Source organism: Schistocerca piceifrons, chromosome 6 (assembly GCF_021461385.2).
Source record: "Schistocerca piceifrons isolate TAMUIC-IGC-003096 chromosome 6, iqSchPice1.1, whole genome shotgun sequence".
Classification (NCBI taxonomy): domain Eukaryota; kingdom Metazoa; phylum Arthropoda; class Insecta; order Orthoptera; family Acrididae; genus Schistocerca; species Schistocerca piceifrons.
The window spans coordinates 579,330,412-579,348,027 of NC_060143.1; the positions used below are offsets into that span (position 1 = coordinate 579,330,412).

Genomic DNA, 17,616 nt, shown 5'->3' on the forward strand with positions numbered 1-17,616 from the left:
TGGTACTGACAGGGCATACACGCCCTTGTTTCACACTGGAGGAAGGCCGTAGAACGGGATGGAGATCACGTGGAAAAACAGGGGGTTTAGATAAAACACCGTTCTTTCATGTACGTAATTCACATTATGTTCAATAAATAACTGTTGAAGAAGAAAAAAGCGGTGCATTACTTTCTGGGCAACCCTCGTATTTCGTTTGGTTTCATGTCCCACTTAGCTTTTTATTTATATTGCCCTGAAATTCGTGCATGGTACTACAAATGCCGACAGTATGCGCTGTGTGTCTTTTCTCCATTCACTCACTTTACTCGCTGTTGTCAACTCCGATGCCCTCCTTACTTCGTTGCCCTCAAGTTCATATTCAGCAGTACTAGGTTCTGTGTAGGGTTTTGTTGAACGGCGGTGTTGACTGAGTGTTAACAGTCTTACACTGCAGCACTATGGATAGGTTGTGTGACGGAATGTTGGCTTCTATACATTTCACGTATGGGTTCACTGAATGCAATGGAATAGTGGCATGACGATAACATGCTGAGCAGTTCCTATGCCGATGGCAAGCACAAGGGCGGATTTAGGGGGGTAGGGGAGGGGGGGTGCAATTGCTCCACCCATATAGTCAGAGAGATAAAACAGAGAGAGAATAATCACAGTTTTTACTTATGGGCATATTTTGTAATGTGTAGTATTAGAAATGTAGGGTTAATGGGTGTAAGAGGAGATATATCTATTGGTGACTGAGGATGATGCACTTAACAACAGTATTTATGTCATTTGCAGACTAATAATTAGAACTGTTATGAGCAGCATATTTTTATGTTGGTTAGTACCTCCAAGTAAATGTGGTAAGAGAAAGCCATTAATGCTTATTTTCCCCTGGGCAGCATGGCAGTTGTCGAAGTATAGATGTATTGCTGTGAAACTATTAATGTATATTGACAGACGTAGTCCACATAGTGGTGCAGTTATGACCGTGGAGAAAACATCAGGTACTAAATTATGAGACCTGTTTGTAGGGAGACTATTCGAAGCTGAGAAAAAGCAACCAACACATTTGCGTGTGTCCATTTTAAGGTACCACATTTAAAAGCATGTGTAGTTATAATCGTTACACCCTCTATGTACAGTGCGTCTCTCATAGGTCATCAGACGGATTTTCTCTAGTGTTTCGGCAGATACGTGCAATTTCATTTTTACAACGTGTAGCCAGAGCCAGCCAAAACAAACAATGCTCGTCACATCTTTCATGAACACACAGTATCCACGGAAAGCGTCGGCTTCTTTCCCGTTACAAACAAAAGTATTTTTAAAGAGGTATTTTACGTGCTCATTCCACAGAGTGCTCCAAAATCAGCCTCGTGCGGTATTCCTTTTATTGACGTGTATTGACAGGGACAGCAAAACACTAAGAATAAACAGTACTACTGCAGTGGCAACACCGCTCCGGCACCTGCTGACTTCTACTGCCATGCTCATTCACCAAGTAGTACTCTGAAGGTATCCGTGAACACCCTGCGAAAATTTGTCGAGGGAGATCTGGTACACCCTGAATATGTACTGTCTTGTAAAATGGGAAACAAAATGAAATTTCATGGATCGAGACGGTATATGATGTTATTTCAATTATCACAAAACAGAGTCAAATGAAGAAAGAACTTGGCAGTACAAGCCCAGTTATTACAATGGGGTTGCACCCCCTCTGACCTGGATGTATGCACTGTTTTGGTTGAGAAGGCTGCCGTAAAATCTTGTTATCCTCTCTTGGGGCAAACTGGCCCACAATCGTTTTAACTGGTCCTCGACATACTGTATACCGTCGTTGAGATGCAGTTGATGTCCGGGCTGGTCCCACTCACGTGTTGCCGAGACAGATCCAGGGATCTTGCTGATAGATCTTGCCGTGCCGACCACTGGGGTACTGCATAATTAGCATGTGCCATGAGTGGACGAGTGTTATCCTGTTGAAAATGGCATCATGACACTGTCACATGAGAAGTAACACATGAGTGTGCTGGCTGTCAGTGACGTGCCAAACGCTCTGTTAGTTACTTCAAGCACTGTCACCCCTGACCTGATATACGAGATGGCTCCCCAGACCATGATGTCAGGAGTAACACCGCTGAGCTACTGCAGAACATTGGAAGAGTAGTATCTTTCCTTGGGTTGCCGCCATGCTTGATAATGATGGTCATGAGGAGAACTGTGATTCACAGCTGAACACAACGCGACGATAATCATCGGCAGCCCGCGCATCCTCGTCACGGCAACACACCAAATGCAGCCGCTTGTGTTGTGTTATTAACGGCAGCATACACTACAGACGACAGTTTCCTCACCTGGTTGCTGATAGTCTCCAACCAGTTGTGTGGAATGATACAGAATTTTGCATCGAGTCCATTACTTAATCTCGGACGGCAGGCACAGGTGTAACGAGGTTTCGAAGTGCATGGTCACATCACGACGATCCTTCCTTTTGATGGTCAGGCGCAGTCCAACGAAACATTGACGATGGGTATTCCTGTCCCCACTGTTACATCAGAACACCCTACAAATCTTGATACTATTCTGTTCGAATAGCCCGTCAAACGAAGACACATGATGAGGCTCCTTTGGAACTCTGTCAGGCAACGATATTGCACCTCATCTCTGTGTCGTTCACAGTGGTTGCGCAGCATCTGACGCTGTTCACATCTCTAATCTACCCTACCAGCCCTGGTAACAACACTGAACACAAGCAACATTAATCCAATCTGATGGATTTGAATGCTAATCATTTACGTACCCACCGATGGCTTGTATGTGTGTGAAGTTACGTTGAGATCTGACCACATCTTTGGGTTCTACACTTTTGTGGATCAGCAGCATCTCTCCTAAGAGTCGTCAGGCTCATTTTGTTTGGTGTTTCTCAGATATCTGCAATTTTGTTTTTGCCGTCTATAGACGGGATCACGTCAAACAAACATTGCTCATCATACGTTTCATCTGCGATCGGTGTCAACAAAAAAATCAGTTTTTTGCCCCGTTACAAACAAAATGACGTTTAATGTCTAATTATACGTGCACATTCGATAAAGTGACCCCAAATTGGTCTCATGCTATATTCGTTTCACTGATATGTATTAACAGCGACAGTAAAAGACGAAGAATAAGCAGTACTGCAGCAGGAACGAAGTAGGGTTTCTGCATTGCAGTTGCAGACAGCGTGAGGCAGGGAGGCTGGGCAGGGAGAGGTGCTGCAGTGCCTGTTACTTTTTGTGCTCTACAGCCACTGTTAATAAATATCGAGAAAAGGAATATCGCATTTGGCTAACACAGGACCTCTCCAACGAATGGGCGCGTAAAATTTCGCTTTCAAAATAATTTACTTTGTAATGGGAAACAAACTAACGCTTTTCGTTGGCAATGGGCGTCGCATGAAAGAGGTGATGCGCAGTTATCTGTTTGGGCTGACTCCTGCCACACATTACAAAAACGGAATGAAGACTGACAAAATGACTGGAAAGTTGCACATGGCACACCAATACCAAAAAAAGGAAATAACGGTAATCCGCTGAATCACGCATCCTTATCGCTGACGTCGATTTGTAGTAGAATTTTGGAACATATCCTGTATCCGTACATTATGATGTATCTCGAAGAAAACGATGTATTGACCAACAGCCAATACCGATCCACAAAATATCGTTCTTGTGAAACACAACTAGCTCTTTATTCCCGGTGAGTAATGAGTGTTATTGACAGGGAATATCAAACTGATTCCACATTTTTAGATTTCCAGACAGCTTTTGACACTGTACCTCACAAGCGACTTCTGATCATGTTGCGTGCCTATGGACTATCATCTAATTTGTGCCACTGGATTCGTTATTTCCTGTCAGGAAGGTCACAGTCCGTTGTAATTGACGGAAACTCATTGAATAACACAGAAGTAATATATTGCGATCCCCAAGGCAGTGTTGTAGGTCCTCTGCTGTTCCTGATATACATAAACGATTTAGGAGACAATGTAAATAGAACTTTTACATTGTGGTAGGTGTTAGTGCCATTTACCGTATTATAAAGTCATAAGATGATCAAAACAAATTTCGAAATGATGTAGACAAGATACACTACTGGTCATTAAAATTGCTACACTACGCAGATGACGTGCTACAGACGCGAAATTTAACCGACAGGAACAAGGTGCTGTGATATGCAAATGATTAGCTTTTCACAGCATTCACACAAGGTTGTCGCCGGTGGCGACACCTACAACGTGCTGACATGAGGAAATGTTTCCAACCGATTTCTCATACACAAACAGCAGTTGCCCGGCGTTGCCTGGTGAAATGTTATTGTGATGCCTCGTGTAAGGAGAAGAAATGCGTATCATCACGTTTCCGACTTTTATGAAGGTCGGATTGTAGCCTATCGCGATTGCGGTTTATCGTATCGCGACATTGCTACTCGCGTTGGTAGAGATTCAATGACTGTTAGCAGAATATGGAATCGGTGGTAATACGGAACGCCATTCTGGATCCCAACGGCCTCGTATCACTAGCAGTCGAGATGACAGGCATCTTATCCGAATGGCTGTAACGGATCGTTCAGCCACGTCTCGATCCCTGAGTCAACAGATGGGGACGTTTGCAAGACAACAACCATCTGCACGAACAGTTCAACGACGTTTGCAGCTGCATGGACTATTAGCTCGGAGCCCATGGCTGCGGTAATCCTTGACGCTCCATCACAGATAGGATTCCCAGCGATGGTGTACTCAACGACGAACCTAGGTGCACGAATGGCAAAACGTCATTTTTTCGGATGAATCCAGGTTCTGTTTACAGCATCATGATGGTCGCATCCGTGTTTGGAAGCGTGTATTTCGTCATCGCCATACTGGCGCATCACCCGGCGTGATGGTATAGGGTGCCACTGTTACACGTCTCGGTCACCTCTTGTTCGCATTGATGGCACTTTGAACAGTGGACGTTACATTTCAGATGTGTTACGACCCGTGGCTCTAACCTTCATTCGATCCCTGCGAAACCCTACATTTCAGCAGGATAATGGACGATCACATGTTGCAGGTCCTGGATACAGAAAATGTTCGACTGCTGCCCTGGCCAGCACATTCTCCAGGTCTCTCACCAACTGAAAACGTCTGGTCAATGATGGCCGAGCAACTGGCTCGTTACAATACGCCAGTCACCACTCTTGATGAACTGTGGTATCGTGTTGAAACTGCATGGGCAGCTGTACCTGTACACGCCATCCAAGCTCTGTTTGACTCAATTTCCAGGCGAATCTAGGCCGTTATTACGGCCAGAGGTGGTTGTTCTGGGTGCTGAATTCTCAGGATCTATGCACCCAAATTGCGTGAAAATGTAATCACATGTCAGTTCTAATATAATATACTTGTCCAATGAATACCCGTTTATCATCTGAATTTCTTCTTGGTGTAGCAATTTTAATGGCCAGTCGTTTATCAGTGTGGTGCGAAAAGTGTCATTTGACTCTTTAATGAAAAGTGTAAAGACAACCACACGAATACCAAAACGAATCAAATAACTTTCGGTTATAGGATAAAATACACAAATCGAAAGGCTGTAAACTCACCTAAATGCTTGGGGATTCCATTTATGAATAACTTAATCTGGAGGGATCACACAGAAGAAAGCAAACCATCCACTACGATTTATTGGCAGAATACTGAGAAAATGCAACACACCTACTAAAGAAGCTGCCTACACCACACTTGTACGATCTCCTTTGGAGTAATCCTGTGCATTGTGGATCCACACGATATAGCATCGACGAAGGACATCGAGAAAGTTCGAAGAAGGGCAGCTTGTTTTGAACTATCGCGAAAAAGGGGAGAGAGCGACATGGATATCATACATGATGTGGGGTGGCAATCATTAGAAAAACTGCGTTTCTCTTTGACACTTCACGAAAAGATCCTGCGCAGTTACCAGCTTTCTTCTCAGAGTGCGACCATGTTTCGTTGGCACCCATATACATAGGGAGAAATGATCATCGTAATAAAATAAGATAAATGAGAGCTCTCACAGAAAGATTTAGTTGTTCGTTTACCGCGCAGGCTGTCCGAGACTAGAACGGTACAGGTAGCCTGAAAGTTGTGCGAGGAACCCTCCGCCAGGCACCTACTTGTGAAATGCAGGGTAATCCTGCAGATGTAGGTGTAGATAACCACTGATGAACCAAAACATTATGAGCACTTCATGAAAGACATATTTATAGAGTTATACTTTCAGCTGCTGTCAAAAACTTTATTTAGTTCGTATTAGTTGTACCATATACACTGACCGCCTTTTGGCACTGGCAAAAAAAAAATTCGTTATGACACTTTGCTTTTCGATGATTTACAGATTGTTACTTTAATATTAAATGAGATAGGGAAGCATCACCGTGTTGCTATTACAGGGTGATAATTATTGAACTGTATGAAATAATATCGTCATAACTTCTGAACGGATGCGTTAGGAAGTTCAAACCGCACGTTTGGCCACAGGGCATGGTGGGAATTAGTATGTGAACGCGCACTCACCTTCTTGTCGCTCACTTGCATGTGAAGATGTCACGGTGCAGTGTGATAGAGTGTGTTGAGCTACTGAAGGCCTACTATGCAAGCAATAACAGCTCAACTGCGGCTCAAAGGAAGTTTCAGGCCGAATTCAAGCTGAAGATGGCCGGTCCAAGTGCGCTAACAATCGAGAATTTGATTTGCAAGTTTGAGAACGGGTACTGTTTATGATGAGAGTGTTGGCAATGTAGGTCGTACAAAAAGGGCGAAAACGCCAGACAACATCGATAAGACACGAGCTGTGTTTCAAACCAGCCCAGGAAATCGATCAGACGAGCTGCGCAGCAGGTGGGAGCCAACCGGGAGATACTGGGACAAATTATTCATGGTGACCTGTATCTGCTCTCATACAAAATCCAAACCCATCAGCCATCAAGCCCCAGGGCCATGACACAGCGGTTGTGTTTCGCCAACACTGTTGTCCACAGAATTGACGAATAGGACTTTCATGCGAATATGGTTTGGTTTAGCAACAATGCCCACTTCAATTTGGATGAGTTCGTCAATAAGCAGTATTGTCGCACTTGGGGGACTCAGAATCCGCATTTCGCGATCGAGAAGCCTCTGCACACCACGCAGTCACTTGTCGAGGGAGAAATGTCCAGTCACGGAATAATCGGTGCGATATTCCTTGATGTCACGATGACTACCGAACGGTACATAAAGGTTTTGGAAGATGATGTCAAAATCATGGTCACTTCGGAGATGACAAGATGTGGTTCATGCAAAAAGGAACTCGACCCCATCGAAGAAGGAGAGTGTTTGACGTCCTAGAGGAGCACTTTGGCCGCCATATTCTCCGGATCTGAACTTATGCGACTCGTTTTTATTGGAGCTATTTTAAAGATATGGTGCCCAGCAATAACCCCAAAACCATATCTGAGCTGAAAACAGCCATTCAGGAGGTCATCGACAGCATCGATATTCCGACACTTCAGCGGGCCACGCAGCATTTCGCTATTCGTCTGCGACATATCATCACCAATGATGGCAGACACATCGAACATGTCGTAATCCAAGTCCGAATATCTTTACTGACTTTTAAATGTTGAATAATGTGTATGCACACCGAAATATACGGGATGTATCATAATAATGGCGTAAACGCATACAGTTGAAAGTACACGATACCAGAAGGAAAAAAGACTCAGTAAACATAGGGTCGAAAACGCATATCTTAGAGCTACGTTCAATTTTTCATCTTCGAATCTGTGAAACAAATCTCTTCTACTGCAAGTTCTTTGCTTTCCATATTTTGGGAAGTGGTAGTCTGCACCAAAATAAGAAAAAAAATGTCGAGAAAACATGTGCTCTAAAACACATACCTTAAAAGCTACGAGCACTTGGTCATTAGCAGAGTTGTGTTTCAATGTAGCAAAGATGAACTAGTGCTCATAGCTCCTAAGGAATGCATTTTAGAGCACATGTTTACTGGACTTTTTTTCTCTTGTTTTGGTCCGTACTACCACTTCCCAAAATATGGAAAGCAAAGAACTATAGGTGCTTCCGTATTATGTCTTTGAAAAAGTAGTGGCACTTTACATGTTGGTAACTTCAGACGCACAGACACTCACAACATCCAATGCATTTACATTTGAAAATAGACATTATGGTCAAAGAGATTAAATCAAGTACGGAGATATTACACATACAGATACATAAAAGATATTACAAATTATGAAAATGAAATTGTTATATTTTTTAAATGAACACGCGGCCATTTGAGTGTATTGTTGTTTAATTACGACCCAGGTTTCGGCCTTTTATGCCATTTTCACTTGAAAATTATTTTAAAAATTGCTGTATGACTTTTGCTCAGCAACATCAAAAACTGTTCACTAAATTGTTAAATTGTTATATGATTGTGAAAGCACACTATCATTTCTAAAATGTAAAAGATTCTCGGTAAATTTTATAAGGTTAAATAGACAAAGTTCCTTTTTTTCCAATACATTGTTAGTTGTGAGAGGATCATGTATTACAGTTTTTGGTTTTTGAAATATTTCGTTACAGATGTGTAGAAATGAGTTGTTCGCAAAGTCTGTCTGTTCACTGAGAATTATGTGTGATGATTTGGAGTTATGGATGTAAATTTCGATCTCCTCAAGGAGATTCATTTTCTTTCCTTTGCTGACAGCATGTCTTTAATGGCTGTGGCTGAGTGGTCATATTCTTTCAGATTTGTTGAAAAAGTGGATTTATAAAAATTATTTAGCCAGAAGGCATCTATGTTTTCCCAGTACCTTACAGTGAAACTCCTTCCTGCCTGGCCTTTGTAGAATTGTAGGCAATTGTCTCATAAAAGTTAGTAAATACGTGATTTGCTGCGAAACTGGGTGTGTGTCTGGTTGCAGTGAATCATGCGCTCCTTTAGCTTATTGTTAGTACTGAAAAGTATTCGAACACCACTGTTGCAATATGGATACACTAGTTTTCTGTAAGTGTTACTATATTTTGCAACACACGTCATTTAGCTACTTGCAGATATTCGATTTGTGTCTATTTAATGATCATCACATCATTTGTTTTTGATTTAAATAGTGATCTCCTGAAGGTAGGCACAAGCTCGAAACAGATCGTGTGTCAAATAAAATCACCGTCTGTTGTGACTGGTAGCTGTCATTATGCTGCACCGTACAGTGCAAAAGTATTTCGGAGCACACCGTTCAGAGTGCATTGCTGAACGCGAGACTCCACAGTAGACGACCCCCATGACTTCCCATCTTGACCTAAGGACATCGTTAGTAGGCTTTAGGTCATCGAGATTCGATGGTGGATCAACGTAACCGTGTAGCAAGGTCGGATGAATCGAGTTTCGGACGGTTGTGTCCAGGTGAGCAGCGCGGACACAGGCCAATATGGTCAGTGTTATACTTTATGGATGTTCACCTGGACTGTGTCACCTATGGCAGTATTCGAAGGCACAGTAACAGCTGTTGTATATTTGAACGTTAGTTCTGACCACCTGCATTCCTTCATATTTGATGTGTTCGCCGACAGCTTCTGCACAAAGACAAGGGTGGGGTCTACGTTTGGCCACTTGGGTCATCAAAAGCTTCCTACGTTCCTGAAACACATTGGTTATCAAAACACAGTTTGCTTTTTCCTTCTACACACATCAAAAAGTTTTGAATCACCTCAGTTCCGAGAGTTCCGGAACCTGTACAGAAAATTGGAGTAGAGATCAACTTAAACATCATCATTTCCGTCCTTTTTATTGCTCATGAAAACCACACATTGTATGCTTTACCACCATACAGCGAGACCTTCAGAGGTGGTGGTCCAGATTGCTGTACATACCGGTACCTCTAATACCCAGTAGCACGTTCTCTTGCATTGATACATGCCTGTATTCGTTGTGGCATACTGACCACAAGTTCATCAAGGCACTGTTGGTCCGGATTGTCCCACTCCTCAATGATGATTCGACGTGGATCACTCAGAGTGGTTGGTGGGTCACGTTGTCCATAAACAGCCCTTTTCAATCTATCGCAGGCGTGTTCCATAGGGTTCATGTCTGGAGAACATGCTGGCCAGTCTAGTCGAGCGATGTCGTTATCCTGAAGGAAGTCATTCACAAGATGTACAAGATGGGGGCGCGAATTGTCGTCCATGAAGACGAATGCCTCGCCAATATGCTGCCGATACGGTTGCACTATTGGTCGCAGGAAGCCTTCCTGTATCGTACAGCCCTTACGGCGCCTTCCATGACAACCAGCGGCGTACGTGGGCCTCATATAATGCTACCCCAAAACAACAGGGAACCTCCACCTTGCTGCACTAGCTGGACACTGCGTCTAAGGCGTTCAGCCTGACCTGGTTGCCACAAAACACGACTCCGACAATTGTCTGGTTGAAGGCACATGCGATACTCATCGGTGAAGAGTATGTGATGCCAATCCTGAGCAGTCCATATGGCATGTTGTTGGGTCCATCTGTACCGCGCTGCATGGTGTCGTGGTTGCAAATCGCCATTCGTCGCCATGGACGTCGGGAGTGAAGTTGCGCGTCATGCAACCTATTGCGCACAGTTTGAGTCGTAATACGACGTCCTGTGGCTGGCTGCACGAAAATCATTATTCAACATGATGGCGTTGCTGTCAGGTTCCTCCGAGCCATAGTCCGTAGGTAGCGGTCATCCATCCTTGGGCGGAGTGAGCGAGACATGTCATCGACAGTTCCTGTGTCTCTGTTCCGAACAAGATCGCTTTGGTTCACTCCGAGACACCTGGACACTTTCCTTGTTGAGAGCCCTTCCTGGTAATTATGTGCATCCGATTTTCTACCCTTTTTATAGATTGCTATGATCTGAGCCTTCTTCCAGTCCCGTGGAACTTCCCGCCGCTCCAATGATCTCTGATAGATGACGGATAAGAATGGTGCTATGGTGCTATATTTGTAGCATAGTCAACATAAAATCTTACGGGGATACCGTCTGGGCCAGATGCCTTTATGGCGTCTAAGGATGTTAACTGTTTTACAATCCCAAATACACAAAACACTATGTCAGCCATCCTTACGTTTGTTCGATAATTGAAAGGGGGAATGGTGCTGCAGTCCTCTATCGTAAAGGAGTTTTTGAAAGCTAGGTTTAGAATTTCGGCCTTCTGTTTATCATCATCAGCTACATTACCTCCACTGTCAGCAAGAGAAGGAATTGAATTATCTGTAGCGTTCATAGATCTTACGTACGACCAAAATTTTTTGGGGTTATTCTTAGACTCTGCAGATAAAATATTGCTTTCAAATTCGTTAAAAATAGTCTCTCATTGTCCTTCTGACAGCTACTTTCATTTCGCATAATTTCTGTTTGTCAGCGGGGCAGTGACTACGTTTAAAACGACTGTGCAAAATTCTCTGCTTTCTCAGCACTTCCTAATATGTTTGTTGTACCAAGGTGGATCCTTTCCCTCCCCCATACTTTTGCTAGGCATATACCTCTCTATCACATGGTGGACAATACCTTTAAATTCCGACCAAAGATGCTCAATATCTTTGTGTCCCGCGGTGAATACTTGGAGCTGACTATGAAGATATTCATCATTGATGACACTTTTATTTGCTTTTCCAAACAAGAAAACTGTACGCTGCTAATATGTTCCCGTCTCAAGTTGGTTTTCTAACCAATTGCTCAAGGTTGTATGTTGAGAGCGCTCCTAGAATGACTTCACACGAATCTTTGTCGATATATGTTAAAACAAGCAAATATATTCAAATAAAACCATTTATGAGAATGCAGTCAAATATAATTTCAGTCACATTGACATGAATTACAAAGCATCGAGTAGAGCAAGACTTGAAATACACTGATGGAAAGAAAAATAGTTCACAAAGGAGGTGTGCGACAGAGATGAAAGTTGGTAGGCCTGTTTCTACATTTGTAAGGTGATGTCCATTCAAATTTCGCACCAGCCGCGTAAGGGTGGCTCTAGTAGCGCCTCTATGAGGTTGCGATTCAGCTTTGCTTTACATAAAAGCTCCAACGGCAGTGTGCGTCACCTCCCTTGAGATTGGACGTAGTGGGTTAATGTTAGACAAGAACGCTTTCAAGGTGACAAGGGTGTCATTATCAACACCTCACCGAGTTTGAACGAGGTCGTGTAAAACGGCTACGAGAAGCCGGTTTTTCCTTCTCCGATACTACAGAAAGACTTGGCTGGAATGTAGCCACTGTGCACGATTGCCGGCATCGGTGGTTACGGGAATGTACGGTCGTAAGAAGGCTAGGCTCCAGAGCCCACGCGACAGTACCGAATGAGAAGACCATCGTAGTCAGCGTACGACTCTGGCGCATCCCACTGCTTCTGCAGCAGCAGTCTGAGCAGCCGGTGGCACCGCAGTGGCACGACCAACTGTGGACAGACGGGCTGCTTCAAGGACAGCCCCGAGTCAGACGCCATGTAGCGTGCATTCCGCTGCCGCCAGTCCACCGCCATTTGCTACTTCAGTGGTGTCAAGCGACAGGTCACTGGAGACCAGGACGGAGGTCTGTTGTGTTTTCTGGTGAGAGCTGGTCCTGCCTCCATGTCAGGGAAGGGGAGGCCAGTTGAGGGCCCTCAACCAGCCTGCCTGTGTTCTGGACACACCGGTCCCACACCTAGAGTTATGGTCTGGGGTGCGATGATAGGGTGCGTGAGACAACCACGTTAGTGGTTCTGCTGACTGCAAATTTGTACATCAATCTGATGGTTCGAGTTGTTGTGCTGCCATTCACGATCGGCGTTCCAAGGGGTGTTTCGACGGGATACTTCTGGCCCAAATACCACCGTTGTAATCCAACATGCTCTACAAAGTTGTGGTATTCAACGAACTGTGGATGAAGCCCGACCAACAGGCATTACACGCATTGAGAATGGCTAGCTTCTAGGCGAAATCTAGTTCTGCACAGCAAAATTTAAAAAGGACGACTCGTCGCTGCAGTCTATAATTTACAAGTCAAGATAACAAGTCGTCCATTACTGATCGCAAAAGGTCTGAAATCTTGGATGGTGGATGGAAAAACGCGTTGATCTGAGATTTACAGAGAAGTCTTGCTGTTTTAAACCAAATGTTGCCCACGAAGGGGAGAAAATGTACAGATTCTGCCGGCGTGTTCTCCTCTTTGTCTACTTCCTGATTCCTGGTTTTAACTGGCAACGCCCTGTTAATTTTCTGGATGGAATATCCATTTCTCCTGGACACATTATTTAGATGTCAGAGCTCATTTGACAAACTGTCTGCATCTGAGACTGTGTGAGCTCTATGTACGAATTAGTTAAGCACGCTCATAGTTTGCGACGGGTAATGACAACTTGACGCTTGCAAATACAAATCAATATGAGTGGGTTAGCGATTAACTGAATGCCCCAGACAGTCGTCATTCTTTCGTTTGCTCAATACATCCAAGAAAGGCAGACAACCATCTTTCCCCATCCACATAGTGAACCTAATGTTGTTATGAAGGCAATTAAGGTAGTGGAGGACCCCCTTGAATTCATCTTTTCCATGAGGCCACATTATGACAGTATCGTCCAGATACCTCTAAAATACAGTTGGTTTAAGAGTAGCTGGTTCCTCTCCCACTTCGAAATCTTTCATGGAAAGATTGGTCACTAAGGGAGACAGAGGGCTGCTTTTGGCGACGATGTCAGTCTGTTCAAAATATTCTTGGTTGAAAGTAAATTACACTACTGGCCATTAAAACTCTTACACCAATAAGAAATGCAGGTGATAAACGGGTATTCATTGGACGAATATATTATACTAGAGCTGACATGTGATTGCATTTTCACGCAAATTGGGTGCATAGATCCTGAGAAATCAGTGCCCAGGACAACCACCTCTGGCCGTAATAACGGCCTTGATAAGCCTGGGCATTGAGTCAAACAGAGCTTGGATGGCTTGTACAGGTACAGCTGCCGATGCAGCTCCAACACGAACCAAAGTTCATCAAGAGTAGTGACTGGCGTATTGTGACGAGCCAGTTGCTCGGCCACCATTTACCAGACGTTTTCAATTGGTGAGAGATCTGGAGAATGTGCTGGCCAGGGCAGCAGTCGCAGATTTTCTGTATCCAGAAAGGCCCGTACAGGACCTGCAACGTGCGGTCGTGCATTATCCTGCTGAAATGTAGGGTTTCGCAGGGATCGAACGAAGGGTAGAGCCACGGGTTCTAACACATCTGAAATGAAACGTCCACTGTTCAAAGTGCCGTCAATGCGAACAAGAGGTGACCGAGACGTGTAACCAATGGCACCCCATATCATCACGCCGGGTGATACGCCAGTATGGCGATGACGAACACATGCTTCTAATGTGCGTTCATCGCGATGTCGCCAAACACGGATGCGACCATCATGATGCTGTAAACAGAACCTAGATTCATCAAAAAAAATGACGTTTTGCCATTCGTGCACCCAGGTTCGTCGTTGAGTACACAATCGCAGGCGCTTCTGTCTGTGATGCAGCGTCAAGGGTAACCGCAGCCATGGTCTCCGAGCTGATAGTCCATGCTGCTGCATACGTCGTCGAACTGTTCGTGCCGATGGTTGTTGTCTTGCGAACGTCCCCATCTGATGACTTAGGGATCGAGACGTGGCTGCACGATCCGTTACAGCCATGCGAATAAGATGGCTGTCATCTCGACTTCTAGTGATACGAGGCCGTTGGGAACCAGCACGGTGTTCCGTATTACCCTCCCGAACCCACCGATTCCATATTCTGCTAACAGTCAGTGGATCTCGACCAACGCGAGCAGGTCGCGATACGAGAAACCGCAATCGCGATAGGCAACAATCCGACCTTTATCAAAGTCGGAAACTTTATGGTACGCATATCTCCTCCTTACACGAGGCATCACAACAACGTTTCACCAGGCAACGCCGGTCAACTGCTGTTTGTGAAGAATTCTGCAAAAAATCGATGTTAGGGATATACGTTTCTAATTTTGTGGGTCTCTTATCTTATCCTTCATATATACGGGAGTCGCCTGTGCTTTCTTCCAATCACCTAAGATTTTGCGCGTACTGCAAAAACGATTTGGGATTCCATCTGGACCTGGAGGTGTATTTGTTTTCAGCTTTTTTATCCATTTCTGTTCTTCAGGGATGCATATTACTATGTCGTTCCTACAGGAGTCCGTGCGATTATTAAACGACAGTACGTTTGTAAGATTTCCCTGCGTGATAGTTACGACAGAACCTAAAGTCTTACTGCCAACTGAGCTCCTCAGTACAATAACTGTCACCACTCCCCAAGGGCTGGTACTTCCATCCATACAGGTGTGCCAAGCTCAACTCTGAAAGTAACCTTTATGTGATGCGTCCCTGCCAACTGGGATAGCTCGATGAAAATTTGAACGTGTATTGAAAGAATTGTTACACTATTGTACAGGAGGTAACTGAAAGAAACACACAGTGAGACAAACGGAAATGGGACATTTATTCAGAGGCAATAATTTACACTGAAATTACCGTGATCTATGATGGTCCTCTGAACATTACAAAAGATGGATGTGGTTCTTAATAGGATGTGTGATCACCACGGCAGTGCATGCTCTGAAATGTGCTTCCATGCTGGCCACAAGGTTGGAGAGGAGTTACTGTGTAGGACACTCAGTTCGTTCACCACTGCGGTTGCCAGCAGGTGGACGGTCGTTGGTGCATGTGTTGCATGTCGTGGAGAAATATGCTGCAGTATGTCCACAAGTTTGGCAGGATTAAACTCGGGGGAATGGACAGGCCTGTCCATTCGCCGTACATCCTGTCCCACCAAGACATCCTCCACGTGTGCTTCTCGCTGCAGTCATGCATTGTCATCCATAAAAATGAAGTCGGGCTGAGTGCATCCCTGAATAACGCCCACGGGGAAGGAGTACAGTGTCACGGCAGCATTTGCAGCTGAGTGTACTGTGTTCATAGATTTGGCGGCCAATAAGCCCACGCAACATTATGCCTCTCTACACCATAAGACCTGGACCACAAAGGCCATCATGTTCGACAATGCTGGACGTACAGCCATACGGGATGATTCAGGTGGCATGTCACATAATTTCTGAGGTGATTCTACATGTGAAAATAAACCGAAAAAGTCATATGAACAGGTGTCGTTAGGAACTGGAGTGGGTTGAAGAGTACACACATCCACACGTGGTTATGAAGACAATTACGACTATCACTTACTGAAATGCTTTGTAGACTATGTGGTGGACAGGATAATGGTGGGACAGATGACTGATCAGTCCTACAAGAGATGCTCAAAGAGTCCCTCACCCATCTCAGGTCATTTGTGAACACATTTGAGGTTGTCTACCCCCCCCCCCTCCTCTCTCTCTCTCTCTCTCTCTCTCTCTCTCTCTCTCTCTCCATCTCCTCAAGAACATCATCTCATCAGCGTAGTTTCATGTGGGCAACAGCGTTAGTGATGCGGGCAACAAGTTCTCCACATGTATCCACCATCGTACGATACACATCCTCCTATAACCAGCCCAATTATCAGAAGTCCAATGACCCTACATCTGGTGATCTGGCAGGCTGCTTAATGGGTCCATCATGGCAAATCTGCCATTCAGGAAATGTGTTACTCAGAAGCTGCGATACCTGTCTGTTATAGTGAATCAGTGATCCGCCATGTTGCAGGTATATTTGCCATCGTTCAGGTAGGTGTTATATCAGGAAATGTGTGTAAGCTGCGGCTGCCATGCGTTTTTGCAGGAACACGGGACCCAACACCAGACCATCAATCACGCCACACCTGACGTTCACTGAGAACCAAACTAGGAACCTAGTTTTCCTAGAGGCACTGGGTTCTCTATTGCCCATGTATGAAAATTATAGGTATTCATGATTCCATTGCATTTAAATGTAGCTTCATCTAAATAAAGCATTTTGCATTACGTTTCTGCGTGCAGCTAACCATTCACAAAATTGTTGCCTGCTTACTGAGTCAACTGGATGCAGATGTTACACGTGTTGCACATGGAATGGGTAAAATCCCTCAGAACATAATGTATACCACACACGCGTTTGTGGGCTGTCGACCTGATGGCTAATGCGCCATGTATTAATGGTGAGACTCCGTTCTACCATTGCAATAATGTCGTCCGTTTCCTCAACTGACTGGATAGCCTCACGTTCTGATGTTACGTGTACACTGGGTAGTGTTCTCATTTCACATAATTTTTGAAAAACCTTGGAAAATACCCTGACAGGGGTGGGGGGTTCTTCGATCAGGGAAACGTCTCTGGTATTCTGTCACTGCCACACACGGATCGCCTGTATCCTAAAACGTTTCTGCATATTCTGCGTGGGTGAGCGTCTTTGGCATGTTGGTATTCACAGTCACAATGGACTTGCTCAATTAAATGAAACTCCAGCACGACACGCACAGTGCCTTACGACTGCCAACAGTTCCAACCCACGACTGCACACTGTGTACACCTGCAGCTGTTCCCTTGGTGTGTCATCACAGTGCTGCCATCTGTTGAAGAACCCCCACATCTCATGTAGGATGGATCAGTCATCTGCTCCATCATTAACCTGTCCAGCACAGCGACT

The 17,616-nt window shown here is 44.6% G+C and overlaps 1 protein-coding gene across 1 annotated transcript in view; it reads left to right on the forward strand.

The window, feature by feature from the left end:
* Nucleotides 1-17,616, forward strand: part of LOC124803467 (probable cytochrome P450 4aa1) — a 217,173-nt gene that overhangs the window by 100,751 nt on the left and 98,806 nt on the right. The window lies entirely within an intron of this gene.